This window comes from Tamandua tetradactyla, chromosome X, assembly GCF_023851605.1.
Source record: "Tamandua tetradactyla isolate mTamTet1 chromosome X, mTamTet1.pri, whole genome shotgun sequence".
NCBI classification, from domain to species: domain Eukaryota; kingdom Metazoa; phylum Chordata; class Mammalia; order Pilosa; family Myrmecophagidae; genus Tamandua; species Tamandua tetradactyla.
The window spans coordinates 150,000,484-150,015,575 of NC_135353.1; the positions used below are offsets into that span (position 1 = coordinate 150,000,484).

Sequence of the window (15,092 nt, forward strand, 5' to 3'; positions counted from 1 at the left end):
GCTGCAATAACAGCATACTCATATGGAAAAGGAATGAAATGTGACCCCTACCATGTAGCATACAAAAAAAAGGAATGAAATTCTGATACATGCTATAACATGGATGAACCATGGAGGTATCATGCTAAGTGAAACAAGCCAGAACAAAAAGACAAATATTATATGATCTCACTTATGTGAAATAGTGGAATTGGCAAATTCATAGAGATGGAAAATAGAGTACAGGTTACCAGGGGTCGGGTGGGGGTGGAGGGGAAATGGGGTTAATGGATGCAGAGTTTTTATTTGGGGTGATGGGAGAGTTCCGGTCATAGTGGTGGTAAGTAGTGCAACATCGTGGATGTGATTCTTACCACTGAATGGTATGCTTGGAAGGAGCTGAGAGGGGAAAAGGTATGCTGTATATGTTTCCACAACTTTTTTAAAAAGAACAACCGCAGAGATGATGACAATTAAATATAACCTATGATTCTGGACTGGATCTAACAATGAAAGAGAAAAGGCTCAAAAGGACGTTATGGGGACACATGAAAGGACTGGACTATAGACTTGAAAACTGTACAATTGTATAATTATGTGATTTAACATAACCTTGTTCTCAGGAAATGTAGGAAAAAAAGTTCATGGATCTGGGTATTTCGGTGGAGGGCATGAGGCAGCTCCCAGTATTGGCCTTGTATTATTTTTGCAACTGTCTTGCAAGTTTGAGATTATTTTCAAATAAAAACTACTTGTTTAAAATCAGCAGAAAGCTGCTACCGTTCCCATGGCTGAAGGGAAAACAGGAAGAGCTTATGTTGCCAGAACCCAGTATCCAGAGCCATCTGATAAGAACTAGAACCACAGCAGAGGCTATCCAGCAGGAGCTGGGGTGGAGGCACAGGGGAAACAGGGCCACAGCCTGGGGTGCAGGCAAAAATATCAGTCAACATTTGACTTTGATCAAAGATGCATGTTGTAATCTCTACTACCACTACAGCCCAGCCATTTTAATCCTAGGTAAAAGCCCTAGAGACAGTTGCGAAAACATGCATCAAAAGAGACGTGCAAGAATGTTCACAGCAGCGGGATTTGACATAGCCCCGAAAGTCAACAGAGAATGGTTACGTAAATTGTAATATATTCATCCAATGGAACAGGATAGAATCAGGGGTTTCCACAGAGTCTCTGTAAGTGCAGTTGTTTGAATATCTTTCCCAGCACTGCCACTAGAATAACCGAACAGACTTGCCTCACTCCGTTTAAGATTAAAAGATTAAAAATTCCAGAAGAATGAGTCACTCTCACATAGTTTAGACCACATGCTGGCCCTTGGCTCTACTGCAGAGATTAGAGGAAGGATCTGGCAGATGGAGCCTTCAGGGCCTCTTTAGCTTCTGTAGTTCTGCCAGACGCTCGATTTATCATTCCACCTAGATTATACACACCTAGGGAATTCCCCAGAAGTAATTTTTGCGGGCTGTTAGGAAGGACCAGTGAATGCTGGGTGGCGGCCCCCACCCTGAAACAGCCCATCCCTTCGGTTGCTTAATATTCACGTAACTTTGCTTCTCACATATACACTTCCAAATATTCTGAGGCCTAAATTAATATTATGCTCCGGCATATGACAGAAAATGTCTTCACACTCTCCAAAGAGAAACATCCCAAAGTCTCCCCAGTTTCTTCATCTAGCTCCAAAATAAGGATCTTTGGATTGGGTCTGTTCTTCTAACGCCATCACAATTCTGTAACCTATGGGCTAAGTAGCAAGTTTAACCATCTTCATTTATATTGAGGAGGACAAAGTCAAAGAGATGGGAAATGCGTTAAAATGCGTACACATATTCGACAAGAAAAAAATTTGAGTATGGGCAACAGTCTTTGTTTTTGCAACTGGCCATGAGGTTTTCCTCCTCCGTTCTGTGATCCTAATTCCTCTTGCCTTGCTCGTGTGGGGTGTCTCCACACTAAATCCCTGAGGGTCTATGCCTGTCTGTGGAGGGGTCCCATATTCTCCATTAACCCCCTGAGCTCCACCCATCCTCTGCCCTGCCCCCATAGTATGATAGCATTCTATTTTTCACTGATAATAAGGGTCAATTCGTCAAGCCACCATCTTAATCCCCTCACTTTTGCTTTCACATGGTAACATTGGGAAGAGGCAAGGAGTTTGTGTACCAGACGGGCCCAGCGGCTTTCCTAGATCATAATGACCTGGTTGAAACCAATGGCTCCTTCTCACCCCAGAGTAAGAGGCTGCACTGTGACCTCAATTTCTTACACGCCCTCCCAGTGCTGTCAGCATGGGACAGCTGATGTTCTTAGAACTGGTATGTAGCTCCTCTGAGGAGCTGGCACCCAAGCTCAGATCCATCCCCCCACCTCCCAAAATGCTGCTCTCATAGGAGCCCTACCAAAAAAAAAAAAGCGGGGGGGGGGGGGAGAATCTGTTAATAAATATATGAAAAGATTTTTCAACCTCACTAGCAACCTGGGAATGCCAACTAAAACAAGATATGCCCGTTCACCTACTAGCCTGGAAAACATGGCATGTGGACAAGGTGTAGGGTAAACAGGCACTTTCTTACTGAAAGAAGCATTAATTGGCACGACCACTTTGGTGGGCAATTTGGCAGTGTCTCCAAGATTTAAAAATGGGCATATCATGTGACGCAGAATTTCCCCTCTTAGGTGTCCAGCCTAGAGAAGCCCCCTCTGGCTTAGCGGGGGAAACGAATGCTCATTACAGCACTGTTCATAATAGGGAAACCCTGGAAACAACCTAGAGGCTTTCAATAGGAAAGTACATAGGCAAAATGTGGTCTTCTCATCTAATAGCTAAGAGCGAACTTGAGCCATATGTACCCACAGAAATCTCAAAACTGGATGAGATAATTGAGTGAAAAAAAGCCAGGAATGAAAAAGTCAACAATATCACAGGAGAACATCATTTTTATAAAAACAAAAATGTGCACGTTTATATAATTTTTTAAGGTCTGGAAAGATTTACTCCAAACTCATAACAGGTTGTGGGGGCGGGGGGCTGAAGAGGGACCTGGGTCAATTCAAACAGAACTCTATTTTTAAACTGTTATGCATTTATTTTCACAAGGAGAATGTGTTTGTGTTTTTCTCTTATAACTGAAAATTATTTATGAAAAAATAATGCACGTTAAACTGGAAGGACGCTCATCTGAACATGCTCACTGACCCAGTGTGCAAAAGAGTCCTGCCTTTTGTGACATCCTCTTTTCAGAACTACAAAGCAAGTGGCTCTAGAAGCTTCCAGGAGTACGCCGCTGGAGAGGCAAGGTCTAAACAGGCTAAACAGGCAGACCCAGTAGAAAGTCTTCACTAAGTTTTCGCAAGCCAAATTCAAATAGGAAAACTTCTGGAGCTCTTTTTTTTATTATTTTTTTAATCAGTCAAGACGTGTGAGTCAGCACTGGCCCCTGGATTAGTTATCTCTTGCAGCAGAACTGGATGGCCTGAAACAAGAACATTCACTTAAAGATAATTTCTGTGGGTCAGGAATCTGGGCGCAGCTTAGCTGGGCCTCTGGCTCAGTGTCCCTCGCAGGCAGCCTCAAGGTGTCAGCTGGGGCTGCGGTGATCTCAAGGCTCCACTGGGGAAGGATCTGCTTCCAAGCTTGCTCACATGATTGCTGGCAGGATTCCGTTTCTCACAGGCTGTTGGACTGAGGGCCTCAGTTCCTCCCCGGCTGCTGGCCGGACGCCACCCTCAGTTCCTTGCCACGTAGACCTATCCACATGTTAGCTGAGAACACGGCAGCTGGCCTCATCAGGGCAAGCCAGTAAAAGGCACCAGAGAAAGATACTGAGCGATCGTGACAGGAGGCACAGGCCTTTGTAATCTAATCACAGAAGTAAGGCCTCGTCACTTTCATCTTGTTCTCTGCACTGGAAGCAAGTTGCTGGGTGCAGCCCACACTCTGGAGGAGGGAATTCCACAGGGGCAGGGCGTGAATACCAGGAGACATCTTTGAGCCCTGCTTCAGAAGCTGCGTACCACAGCCCCCAAGGGAATTCTGGGCTCTGTTTCTGGTGTGTTGAAATGCGGCAGATGGAGGTGGGGGTTGGGAGAGGAAGAAAGAGAGGGCCCCAGGAATGGAGGAAATAGTATCCCAAAGAGACCTGAAAGAGAATTCCTGATGTTTTTATAAAAAAAATTAGTAAATCCAGTAGGTGTCACCCTTTGCTATGAACATGTCCCCATCCCCTTGAGAATAGCAGTTTGTGATACCCTGGCAATAAAGGGATCTTAGGAGCCGATCAAATATTTTTGTTAATGGGAATTACCACATATACCATATTGATGACTGATTTTCAAAGAAGAATAATAAGATATTTTGGCATCCTAAGTGATTTCTATGATTTTCTTTTAAAAATTTCATGTAGACTTAGTTTTGTATGGTGACAAATGATATATAACTGCATGTAAAACTTTTGCATATAAGCCAGGATCTGAGTATTACTGGCTAGGAAAGCAGTCATTTTAAGTTAAGGACACCTCAACTCAGCATCATGACTGATAAAATCGTGTATCTTGTTGCCATTTGTGGCTAACAAAATACTGTACTTCCAGAAAAATGGCCATACCATTCCCAATGCATCAATTGCCTCACTTTTAAATGTTTCTTCATATGGATAGATTCTCTAGATTATTATAATATTAAGAGCAATCTAGCAGTGTTTTTCAGCCTTTAGGATGAGACTTACTAGCGGGTCACAAGATCAACTTGATGTGCCTTCCCATGTGACAGTGAAACCCCGGACGTGATCAGCCTTTCGTGAGTGAAGGTATCCTCTTGCCACTGCCTTAATTTGGACATTTTCATGGCCTTAGAACTATAAATTTATAACTGCTAATGGCAGCATTAGCAAACTGAAACTGTGTAAAATATATTTCTTCTTAGAGGCCACAGTAAAAAAAAAATTGCAACGCACTGATAACAGTAATTTCTTATCACATCGGAATATTCTGCATGTTCCCTCCACTTAGACATTAAAGCCTGTGGGTGAGAAGGAGCTTACACCCTGTGCCGGTTGGAATCTGTTGCGTACCCCAGAAAAGCCAATTTTGATATCCTGGGCTTCCAGAAAGGGAGACCCAAGAGAACAGTGTCCCATATGAGGATTTAACCAAATATGGAAGCAGTCAGCCATTACAGAAAAAAACAGGATTGGAGATGGAGTTATGCAGGAAGGACTTGTAGAAACTTCTTTTGTCTGATGGGCACAATCTGAGCATATTGCATGGAAAGCCAACAAGAGTGTTGTGGGATCTGTATAAATGGAACCATTGCCAGTCTGGACTAAAAGTCTCAGAAAAGGGACAAAGTGAAGGTAAAATGTCTTCAGAGGCAGCACCATAGAAGATAAGGTCTGAAGACAACAGACCTTGGGTCAGGAGAGCAGACCCACCCAAGTACTTGGAGAGGGTGAGTTTGCCCCGAAGGCAGAGGATGGGCCTTCCACCTCGTTGCAGTGGAAGAGTAGTGCCACCTCAGGCCTTGGAGAGGGTGAAGCACATTCCTTGGGGTTTAGGGAGAGCCTGGCTGCCACCACATGGAGGGGTTGAGTATGTGCCCCGGAGATGGCAGAGAGCCCGGGTGCAGCCCCGATGCTTGGAGAGGGTGGAGCCAAGTAAAAGGTGGTCTCCCCAATGTCCCCTAAGGGTTGCATTCAGAGAGAAGCAAGCTGCCACGTAGGCCCTTGGAAAGGATGTGATTGCTGCTTTCTAAAACCCTGAGGAGAAATGACCTCAGATTTTGAAATCTAAGGAAGTTTCCCTTGCAGGTTTTCGAAACTGCTTGGGTCCTATGACCCCTGTGTTCCTTCCAATTCCTCCCTCTGGAAATAGAGGTATTTATCCTATGACTGTCCCGCATTTGTACATTCTGATTTTTACAGGTCCAGAGTCAGAGAAGAATTTTGCCTGTAGCTGATTTCGAGAAGATTTTGTACTGTTTCTGACTTTATCTCGTATTTGTGCTGTAACTGAAATGGTTTAAGGCTTTTTGATAATGGTACGGAATGACTGTATTTTGCATTTGGAAAGAACATGTCTTTTTGAGGTCCAAAGGGTGGAATGTGCAGATTTGACTATGTTGTGTATCCCAGAAAAGTGAAGTTCTTTAATCTTCATTCAATATTGCTGGGTGGGAGCTTTTTTATTGTTTCCATGGAGATGTATTTCCACATTCAAGGTGGGGTTGCTTACTGAAGCCCTTTAAGAGGAAACCATTTTGGAAAAAGCTTCAGCGCAACCAGAACCAACAGAGTCCACACAGCCAGAGACCTTTGGAGATGAAGAAGGAAAACACACCCAGGGGAGCTTCATGAAACAAGAAGCTGGGAGAGAAAGGTAGCAGATGTTGCCATTTGCCCTCCCAGCTGAGAAAGAAACCACGAACTTCATCGGCCTTTCTTGAGTGAAGCTAACCTTTTGTTGGTGCCTTAATTTAGACATTTTCATGAACTTAGAACTGTAAACTTGCAACTTAATAAATTCCCCCTTTTCAAAAGCCATTCCATTTCTGCTGTGTTGCATTTCAGCAGCTTACTAACAAGAACACACCCTTTCAAGGCAGTTTCCAGGCATTTGGATAAAAACTGCAAACTGATTACATGTACCTAAATCCTTTCCAAATGCGTGGAAATAATAAGAAAAAAAACTTTAAAAAAATATTTATGTATAACACCACTAGAAAGCAAAATACTGAAAACGAGAAGTTTTGAGGAATTCCTGAAGAAAAAAAACAGGACATGGGATCAAATCTGTGATCCAAACAAACCCAAGAGGGGACTAAGGAAGCAAGATATTCAGAGGCAGTGGATATAGTGAGGGATTCATGGAGCAATCATCTGCGTGGTTATTTAAAGGCTCTCTCTCAAATCTCTGTCATGAATTCTCTATACCCAGGGGCTTGTGCTGAGCACTGGACAGTAGGAACCTTTACTGTCTGCCTAAAACCAACAAACACCAAGAGAGAGAGGCAGCCAAGCATCCCCACTCCACTCCTGCCCCATAATTCTAGAAACAAGCTCCAATATCAGAACCAGAATCCACAGCCAGACAAGTGGGAATTCTCAAACACAAATGTGAGCAAACAAAAATCACAAAACATCTGAGGAAATCTAATGCCATGAAAGACAGGCACTGAGCTCACCCAGCACAAGAAACACCAGAGGAAATGCACATGGAGGGATCGTTTTGTTTGTGGGTTTTTCCATACCTCTCCTTCATCTCAAGGATGAGATAGTAGAAGGAGGGTTTTAAAAAGTCATTAAAAGCAGAGCAGAAGACATGTATTTCAGTATGAACCTTTCAACAATGTTTCAGTATGAAACAAGATCCATAGAAGGGTCTGATGGCTTTGTGACAATTTCACCCAGCCCTCATAGTACCATGATGGTCTCTTCCATTGTCCATCTCCACTTTTGGGACCTAAAGCTTTCTCCTCCCCCATCCAGCAAGGGAACTGGGAAGAGGAGACGGGAACATTGATGGAGAATAGAAATATGGTCCTCGAATCGTGGCCTTTCAGTTCTACCAGCTGGACACAGGTATGCAAATGAGTGGAACTGGTGAGGGACAACACTCCAAGCTCTTGTTTAGGCTCCAAATATCTTGGATTGTAAAGAACCAATTTGTGTGTCTGCCTGACTGAGATTGTGGGCATGCTGCCCCTTTTATACTCCAATCACCCACAAACTCTTCTTTTCCCCCAAGTAGAAGACAAAGAGAGGGAAAATGGATGCATGGGATAGTTATCGATGACCCTGTCTCTTCCCCAAGAAGATAACAGGCACAGAACCTGGATTACATTTTGGGGTGCTACAAGCCATCTTTGGGGTCTTAAGGTGTAGTATTCCATTGCACTTCAGATTAAAACTTTCGTTTTAGGCCCAAACAATAAAACGTTTTCACTGTGAGTGTTGGACTGTCAAAAAAATGAACAGGAGTCACTCAGATCCAAGCCATGATAGATCTGACTCTAACCCCAGAGAGCTCAAGAGAGGGACATCATGAAGTCTGGAGTCACAGTGGCAAATTGTGGGAGACTCTGCTGTTTGGAACTGCATACCAGAGAGAGAACCAAGCATATTTGGCATACTATCAGTCTACCAAATTAAGGAAGTCTGAAGTTGTAAATCAGAGGCCATTGCAAACCTAAGCCCCCAAAATGTCCAGTTTCTTAAGAAATTGAAGCCATTCTTGGATGAGGTCAGGGTGTCTGGGACTACATGCCTGTATTCTTTCAGGGCCCAAGGAGCCTCCACCAGAGCCACTGCCACCCACCCACCCCTGGGTATAGCAGCCTCTGTGTGAGGCTTGTGACAATTACAGGCTTTGAAATCACTGGTGTAGAATACTTGCCACCAGAAACATAATGAATTAGTGAGAAGTACCTCTTAAGATATCAGATTAAAAGATTTTGACCTATGATCAGAGGTGCCATTTTGGTTAAAGGGTAGATGCCCCAAGAACTGAGCATCACTTAAGTGGCTCCTGTGTTTGGAGTGTTCGTGGACCCAAGGTCACCAAAATTGTTCTTTTTTTTTTTTTTTTTTCATATTTGCTTCACAGCCCCAGAGAGAATGGCAGAAAAGGACAATTGCTGCAATTCCACTTTATTGACACTTGGTGGTGAGAAGGGAAAAGGTGTGCTACCTCTTTGTTAGGTTATTACAGCAGACATCTGCTGGGGGAAGAAGCGAGCAAAGCTAGAAGGTCCAGAAGCACCAGGAGCAGAGGTTCCTAACCTCAGCTTCACAGTGAGTCACCTGGGGAACATTATGAAAAATACTGATGCCTGGGCCCCTCCTTCAGAGATTCACGTTCACTCGGCCCGAGCTGGGTCCCAGGCAGAGAAACTTTTCAAATGCTCCCAGGTGAGTCTAATGTACAGCTAGAGTTGAGAGCTACTGAGCTAGATTAAGGGCCTGGAATCCCAATTTACTGTCAAGATTCATTAACTACACTTAGACTTCATCACAATCTGACTTTTCATTGTCGGTGAAGCTAACTTGAGGAGGAGAAAAAGGCTACCTTATATGTTTCCCAAAACTAAGGTTACATAATAAAACTCAGACTGAAGATTCTGCAGTAGATCTAGGGGAGATCCCAGATAAGCAAGATCCAAGTGATTTAGATAAGCAGGGCTCCCCCTCCCAAGAGTTTAGTTGCAAGACTGCACCCAAAATTTGTTTTCAATTGAACAAGAAGAACCACAAGGGTGGTATTTTGGCTTGCTAAAACTGCCAGCATGCAATACACCAGAAATGGATTGACTTTTATAAAGGGGATTTATGAAATTACAAGTTAAAATTCTCAGGCCATGAAAATGTTCAAATTAAGGCACTAAAAAGAGGATAACTTCACTCAGGAAAGCCCAATCAAATCCAGGGTTTCTCTGTCAAATGGGAAGGCACATGGTGATGTCTGCTGGCCCTTTGCTCCTGGGTTTCATTGCTTTCAGCTCATGGTTCCAGTAGCCTCCTCTCTGAGCTTCTGCCTGTCTCCAAGCATCTCCAACCCCCCGTCACTTGGTTTCATCTCTCTCTGCCCTCTCTGTTGGCTCTGAGCTCTCTCTCTGTTTTCTGCCTTTTATTCTGTTCATACAGGGCTCCAGTAAAAGGATTGAGACCCACCCTGAGTGGGTGGGGTCACATCTCCATCTAATCAAAAAGTCCCACCCACAACTGGAAACAACCTAATCAAAAGGTCCCACCCAAACAATAGGTCTGTCCCCACAAGATTGGTTAAGGATTAAAAGAACATGGCTTTTCTGGGGGTACATAACAGTTTCAAATCAGCATAGGGGTGACAGTGATTATATGGCCACTCATGCCCTGGCATTTCGGAAACTCAGGCATTTCATTTGTGAAATGAAACCTAAAATGCTACCTCTGAATATCTGGGAAGTTCTATATGACCTGGGTTTGCTGTGAGTTGTAAAGAAAGAAGGTGAGGCTTCGGCAGCCTGCAAACATGAAGATACCTGCTCAGTGCACATGTTCCCGTTTTCATATTACATAGGACAAAATTTTTGGAGTGTTCTGCCACTCCCTAGCTCTAAGGTTTGTGAGAAGGAAACATGATGAACTCATACTCAGCCTGGCAAGGTCCCCAGGATGTCAAAAATTAATTAAACTCGCCCCAGCAGGAAAGGACAGAGACGTTACCTCTGGGTGTCACTATTGAATATTGGGATTCTCTTTACAGAGACCTCCAAATAGTCCTTGGGGAAAGTGGAGCAGGGACAAAACATTTTTGTAGTGTGAGTATTCACATTCTTTCCTCACTGTGCTCAATTTCTAAGGGAGAAAGATTCTTCTTCATGTTAGAGTTCTTGGGTTTTCCTTGTATTGAGGAGAATCCACAGGAAAACACAAGGAAGAGATAAAAAGGTAAAGAACCTGGAGATAGAGAGTTGGGAGAAGAAGGGGCAAAGGAAAACAAAAGAATCCATATGGACTAGATATTAGTGGGGATTTGAGAGGGCTGGAAAATGAGAGTGGGAGAGAGATTTTCAGAGACCTAAAGCTAAGCTGTAGTGTATTAGGAAGGCGCCAGTGGGAAGAAAGAATATTTATGATGTTAGGTAGGTATTAAAAATACATTTCCTCTTTGGTTTTTCTCAAAAGACTAAAGCTGTAAATTACTTGTCATGGATTTTGGCTGCTGACCTAGATTTCTTTGGACGGATGCTTTGCAATAAATGACTCACAAGAGGCCCTGACTTATAAGACTTTTAAGAGTAGATGTAATAAACAGAAGATGACTTAAAATTGAGCATAATTAATATCTGGAGAAAGAAGAGAGGCTATCGCAATCATAAAACAAGAATGGACTATTAAGAAAGTCATTAAAGATTTGGAAAACAAAAATTTGAATGTAAAAAAACAGATTTTTTTTTTGAGTGATTTTCTTGGAACACAATGCAAAAAGGGGCTGGAAGGAAGATGAATGTAAAAGAAAAGAGAAGGCTCGCGCTGAGAGGTAAACTGCTAGGGCGCAGGTAGGTGGTGGAGGTGGGGGGCCCCCCCGGCGTGGGCGAGTCCCCAGTCGCCACCCGTGGAGCCCATGGAGCGCGCGGATGGTCACCGTGCAGCACCTGCCGGAAATGGCCGGAATTTGGGGAGCGCGGGGAGGGAGAGTGTGAACATGGCAACACCCTGACGCCCCCCCCCCCACCAGCCCGGTGCCCAGCCCCGGGCTGCAGCACCCAAAGCCCCCACGGAGTCTGCAGCTGGGACAGGAACAACGACGGCGGCACCAGCCCTGCCAGTGGGTCCGCACGCTCTGAGCTAGAAAAGAATCGACCAGCTCATCTGTGTCCGTGTGTAGAAGGCTTAAAAGTGCTGATTCCGCTCGAAGCACTTTTAACATCTGATAATGCACCAGTATGCCCAAGACTTGGTTGGCTCAACAAAGCCAAAGCCCGCATCAAGAAAAGTGAAGAACCCTAAAGGGAGAGCCAGCGCCAGCTCCAAGACTTGGCACATGAACAGAGATTTTTAAATCAGCGAGGGGAACAGCTGCAGGATCTTCCCAAGATGGATGGAATACAAATGGACGGCACTGGATCAAGTCTTCAGATAGTTCTCATGCAGAGCGAGAGGAAACTGAACTGCATTTGAAAGCAGGGAGTTCTCTCATGGAGAAGGGGACAGTATATATCGGTCCCACCAGCATCAGTGACATGGAGGACCACAGCTTCCTGCAGAGTACTGGGTTACCTCCAGCCCAGCATCAAACTTTCTTTCACTTCCTAGTACCCAGCAGGATGTAACAGAAAGCCACTTCAATTCAAGCAGTCTCTTCAGTTGTGTTCATGAAACAGTCTCCTCTTTAAAACTCAACAAGACAAAACTACGCTTGAAGAAGAGGATCAGAAGAGCTGATTTAAGCAAACAGTTAGCAAAATATTTGGGCTGGAGCTTCCCCAGCAAGGACAAATACTCATATTGGAAAAATCACAATTTCTAATGGCAGCAGAAAACTCATGTGTAATCTCCTCGGTTTTATTTCCTTGATTGAAAAGAGGACGTTGGAGAATCCATCCCCTTTTGCTTTTCTAGTTGGCTCACACCACATTGAGGAAGCACATTAAAGGATATGGCTCTGAACCCTTCCTCAGCTTTAGGGTCGTTAAAACAAACAAACAAAAAAAAAACCTACAGTAGTGACAAGACACAATAAACAAGCATTAATCTTGTATAGCTACAGCTGTTGTAACTCAGCCTGGGACAGCTTATCATGAAAATTGTGGTGGGGGAGGGAGAAGAAGAAGGCGAGGGATGGGGAGGGGAAGGAGGGAAGGAGCTCATTTCCTGCTCTACAAAAGGTGAGACACCCATGAAGCCTGTTGAAAGGGATCATCAGACAGCCGAGTTTTCTGGTGGATTCCATGCTAAGCAAGCTAAACCTTATCCTGCATTGTCATACATTGTTAGTACTAGGGCACCAAACTGCCATTCCCTAGGCCCTGGGCAGCACAGGGCAGTCCATGCATGACAGCTATGCCATCCAAGACCTATGAGTACAGATTGGGGTGGAGATGGGGGGTGGCCAAAGGGGAAAGCACCACGTGCCTCTGCGCGCATTAACCAGGAGAGCTATGCACACAGAGAAGCAGGCCAGGGGGCTGAGCCACGGCAGCATTTTTATTTCAAGTTTTGATCACTGCTTGTAGGTGTCGAAAACCAAATCTACAACTTTTTAAACTTGTCCATAAAAAAAAAAACATAGATGTCTTTTATAGTGGAAAAATCACATGGGCAATTATCTATTTTGATGCAACATTTGATAATGATAAAACACCTCACACCTCATTCTCTTTATAATGCACAAGATGAATGAGGTCTAGATTAGGTAGAAAAAAGTTCAATGCCAATTTTTTATTTTATTTTAGAATCATTATCCTTTACCAGCTTTTAACCATCTGATACCTGTAACAGGTGCTATCATAGTTAACATAGTTAAGGTCAGCACTTGTCTCATTTTAATGTAAAGATTTGCTTGCATTTTCCTCCAGGCAGTCTCTGTGCTTCTTTACAGTCTCACTCTGCAGGTGCTATTGTTGCTCTTTGAATATTTTCAGAAATGTTATTTTCCTTTAAAGTGAAATTTCTAGCCTCCACTGTGGTGCCATGTATTCCCTTTGTCTTTTAAACTCCAAGGTTCCCCTCTGGCCCTCTCCCTTACCCCAGGGAAGCCTTCTGGGATAACTTACCAGCTGCTGTTTGAACTTTGTATACTTTAAATACTTTAACTTCCCTTATGAGGCAGGTTAGATAGGGAAGGAAAGAACCAATGAAAAGTGCAGTTCATCAATCCCTTATTAGCAAAACCAGAGAGGGAAGGGCTCTTCCAAGTCTTTATAATGCAGGAATCCCAACCTCAGAGCACTTCTCCTTTGGAGAACACTGGAGCTCTCCCCCTTCCAGTACATACCTTCACTATGCATTGAACTTTTTGGCAGTACACACTGACTAGTCCCTGGATTCTTTGGCTGTATACACTGACTAGTCCTTGGATTCTTTCCTGTGGCTGAGTCAAGAACACTCACCGCGTCAGCCCCTGATCAAGGTCTGGACTTCTTAGAGAACTCCTGGGGCTCTCCAATGTTATATAGTTTTTTTTTTTAATGTTCCAAAAATATTTAATTTCTGTGTACCAGGTTCATAAAGAATACCTTATAAGAACAAACAGGGTGAAATTTTTAAAAGAGATTATTGTGTGAGCATATGTATGAAGGCTATAATTCTTTTTAATTAAGCATCTTCTGATATATAAAACAAGAACAAGATAAGATTTACTTTTTTTAACAGTATTACTTGGTGACATATTAAATATTTATTACTATACATTAAATCTATAAGAACCAGTTTAATATACTTCTATGGTAACTTTACTATTTTAATTTTAAAGACAAGAAGAAAATCAAAACCTCTGAACTTATAATTTTCAACGTGAAAGAATCAAAGAATGGTTGTAATTTAAAACAGTATCGATAAAGCAAATTCTCCTGATTATTAATGGATGCTACTGAAACGGAATAAAGTATAAAAATCTTATTTTGTTCTTAATTTAAAGTTGCCAGTGAAATCAATTATAAATATTTATTCTGAAAGATGCTACTATGAACTCAGGATGCACATTCAAATATTGATAATGACTATTCAAAATTAAATTTACAGAATACCTAAAAAATGGGTTTAATAAAAACCTGCAGGCAGATTTACAATATTCATTTGCGATGATTTTTTTAAAGACTTAGAAGGCCACGGTTTTAATTCTAGCTTTAAAATCATCTCCCTTAAGTGTTTTCAATTGTCCCATGGCCATAAACCAAACAACGAAATAATTTCAAACAATCACTGATAATATTTAGGCAAAAATTCTCATGTGTCAGTACTTTCAATGTTGTATACACCAAATTATAGAACAAAGACAACTATAAAGAAGATACAGTCACTATTTTCATTAACAGCACAACTGTATAACAGTAAGCCAAGTTTATATTCAACCATCAAGTGTGGTTCTCCCATTACTTCACTTTGTGATGGATCGTTAAGAATATCTTCAAATCCAATAGTCTCATCTTTACCCCTCAAAATGTCCAGTGAAAAGTTTGAGCTAGGACGAAATGGAAGCTGCTGAACCTGCTACACTGCTTTGAATTCCATCTGTAATTTTAGTGGAGCAAACAGACCCTGGATGTTTCTCAGTGTGGAAAAATTCACTTTATCTTGGTTGAGCTGGAAATTCTTTTCTGATAATTCAAGATGATGACTGGGCAAAAGTTCATTTTCACACAAGAAAATCCTTTCCAAAGAAGATCTTGACTTTCCAAAGGGCCACTTACTGAAAGTTCAATAACTGGAACACCGTCCTTTAGCTGAGATCCAAGTCCTCCGGCATTCCTCTTCAGCCCACTGTGCTTACCGCCTTGCCATCACAGTTACTTTTGGAAAACGCTTTATGATTTTCATGACTTATTGCTGATTTTAATGGGTTGCTAATTTCATTCCTATAGTTTTAGTTTATATTTTAGATAGAGAAGGAAGAAGGAAAAA

At 42.7% G+C, this 15,092-nt stretch overlaps 1 protein-coding gene and 2 pseudogenes across 1 annotated transcript in view; 1 reads left to right on the forward strand and 2 right to left on the reverse strand.

Moving 5' to 3' along the window:
* PDK3 (pyruvate dehydrogenase kinase 3) overlaps nucleotides 1-15,092 on the reverse strand; it is a 368,168-nt gene that overhangs the window by 317,966 nt on the left and 35,110 nt on the right. The gene's annotated exons all lie outside the window — the stretch shown is intronic.
* On the forward strand, nucleotides 11,108-11,803 carry LOC143672120 (max-interacting protein 1 pseudogene; annotated as a pseudogene).
* LOC143670796 (proteasome maturation protein pseudogene) lies at nucleotides 14,183-14,971 on the reverse strand (annotated as a pseudogene).